Raw genomic sequence first — 3,242 nt, 5'->3', positions numbered from 1 at the left:
GCAAAGAACTACTTTCCTCCCGACCTTTGACCTCGCGCCGAACAATGTGACACATTTGTATGAAGTTCCAAAATCGTATTGCACGGCTCAGAAAACCATATCAGTTGCACGCAAAAATGAATCTCAGAACTGATCTGATGTATGGGATGCAATAAACAAACGTTTCCTTCATTATGAAAGCAATGCAGATCGAACAAAAACGAACATTCAACTTACAAGATACCCAGATGCTAGCGAACCAAAACAAAAACACGAGTACCCTCCCCTTGCATCGTTAGCAGACGACTTTTGAGAATCTGTCGGTAGTGTGTTTTGGTGTGCGCCTTCAGCTATCAAACATCGGCTGTTTCACGTGTTTTGCGAGCAAGTCTACTCTTTTGCCTGGCTCTGCAGTAAGTCCACATATTTTTCCGTAATCCAGTCATATTCCTTCAAAATGCAATCAATCGGCGGTGACAGACGTGTCGGTCGCGTTTTCCTCACACCCATACCAGTTTAAGTTCATCCATGCAAACACACTCGCAAAACAGTTTATCACGTAGATACATTTCAAATAGGGAGCAAATGGTTAAATCTAAACCTACATATTTGTTCCCTAAAATTTGCTTCTCTGTCAATAAGCCTAATTGTATAATAACACGTTCGAGAAAAACAACGTGGAATCGATTCTGAATCGAGTAAGCCAAATGGGTCCCAAACCCGTTTCGCCCGTTCTGCCGACCTGAAACGCAAAACAAAAGAATTGTGCGCTTCAACTAAATTAATTTCTATACATCATTACTTTCTTGCAACTTATGAACCTTTACTTAAAGCTTTTAAATGGTCAGAAAGTAGTGTTACCGCGTACTTATCGATGTACTCATTCGTTTTATTTTTTCAGCGACGGTCACTTAGTTTAAGGTTGCAAAAGGGCTAAGTCTCGCTGGCACCACTGTTTTACAGTCCACAGATCGCAACAGTGCCGCTAGTAGTCTACACTTTGTGTTTGATGGTAGAATGGGATATACAGATTACAACACTCGTGTTTTTTTTTATATGGCTTGTATTTCAGTCAAGACCCAGCGGGAATATCAATGGAGAGCCACTCGCCAGAGGCTCGTGTCTCCCGATGATATATATATGAAAATGATCGAGCGTAATGCATGAAGAAAATGTAGGCTATGACACAACTTATCTTACCCCCTACTCCGTGCACTGCAATAACAATAAAATAAGTGTAGCAGTTATTTATCTCAGGCGAAACTCTGTCAATTGTAGTATACCACAAGTGCTACTGATGTCAAGGACTCAATAAAACCTGAAGATATATATATATCTTCAGGACTAGTCTTTGAATTTTATTGCCGCAATTGCATTCGTCTTTCAGGTCACATTCTTGAGAATGAAGGAGAACATACTGACAAAGGGCAAATATAAGTTTAAAGTTGGGGTTCCGTTGTTTTTACCCTCTCTGCGTCTTTCTGTCTTTTTTCTGTCTGTCTGTCTGTCTGTCTGCCGTGGGGTATATATCAAAATATTACCGCTTGGTCTGGATTGTTTTATGGTTTAATCAAAACATAGTAATTCATCTATACGGTCTTTTTCAAGTTTGTGTGTGTTTTGTGTGTGTGTGTGTGTGTGTGTGTGTGTGTGTGTGTGTGTGTGTTGTTGTTGTTGTGTGTATATGTGTGTTTGTGTGTGTGTGTGTGTGTGTGTGTGTGTGTGTGTGAGTGTGTGTGTGTGTTGTGTGTATGTGTGTTGTGTGTGTGTGTGTTATGTGTGTGTGTGTGTGTCTGTATGTGTGTGTGTATTTAAAAAAAATTTTTTTTTACCCTTGTACCGCCATCTTACCTTCAAGAATTATGAAAAATGTCTAGAGACAGTAATTAAATACAGTTCACACCACACCGAACAAGCCTTGACACGAGTCAACACAGAAGATACAATGGTAATAAGAAAATAATATGATATATACGACGTTGTAAATCACGAAGAAGACAGGTGTTTTGCATCGTTTGATTTGAACATAGAAGGTAAAGCATCAGTGTCAAATCTATCATACAAAAAAAGAGTTCTCGACATATTTTGTTTGGTCGCACAATGCATCAAGAGCGAATCACGTATGCACTTATTCTCCTGAGCACCGGTCGAGCCCATCTACGCTTTATTTATTATTACATAGTGAATATTGTATTCATAACTGTTTAATATTATATGTGTGTAAGAAACGAAAGTCAATAGTTTATTGGATCTTTGTTAATAACGAAAGTTGATAGTGAATATGGTATCAGTAAATAGTTATGCAACTGTTGCCAAGAAAGAAAATGACAGGGATCAGGCCCAGGCGGCCACTTTGTTGTCAGTTCGTAAAGGCTGCAGTCTTGTTAAGAAAATGACAGGAATCAGGAGGCGGCCACTTTGCTGTCAGTTCGTAAAGGCTGCAGTGTTGTTAAGAAAATGACAGAGATCAGGAGGAGGCCGCTTTGTTGTCAGTTCGTAAAGGCTGCAGTGTTGTTAAGATAATAACAGGTAGTTAAGAGACGGTCATTTTGTTGCCAGTTCGTAAAGGCAGAAGTGTTGTTAAGAAAATGACAGGTAGTCAAGAGGCCGTCACTTTGTGGTCAGTTTATTGAATAACCACCTGTATATATATGTTCGTGGACATTTTGTAGAGACACACAAAGACACACAAATACAGACAACTACAGAAGAAATAGACGAAGCTATTCCCCAGTTTTTATTCCAAGAAACTAAGGTATAAGGAATATTCGTTTTGATCATTATTTCTTAAGAGTAGTTTGTAAAGAAGAAACAATGCAATACTTTGATTTAGGTTAATTCTTATGGTGCATTTCTTTACTTGTTGAATGTAATTTATATTTGTTGAAATACCTCGATTTTGTAGAATCAAATGCATAGTTAGACAGCTATCTTTGTTCTTTCCTTTGAATGTCAGCACTTTATTCCTGTTCCTCGTCTGTCAACTCGATGCACGGGCGTGAATGTTCTTTTGTCTATTGTGTTAGTTCGTATGCATTTCGGAGATATATAATTCATAAATCGCGATGTTTTCATCATAATTAGAGCCGTAAAACCCAATACCTTCCATGCGATACTACCACAAAAATGACCTCCATACTTGTATAGCGCCATAGAAATGAACATGTAGCAGGAGGACGCGCTTTTTGGAGAGCTCACTCGACCTGTGGTGGACAGTTCGTACTCACTGTTTAATGTTCCCCCGAAATCGTCTTATGCTGCCT

Source organism: Littorina saxatilis, linkage group LG1 (assembly GCF_037325665.1).
Source record: "Littorina saxatilis isolate snail1 linkage group LG1, US_GU_Lsax_2.0, whole genome shotgun sequence".
Taxonomy (NCBI): domain Eukaryota; kingdom Metazoa; phylum Mollusca; class Gastropoda; order Littorinimorpha; family Littorinidae; genus Littorina; species Littorina saxatilis.
Note: the sequence above shows the minus strand (reverse complement) of the source record.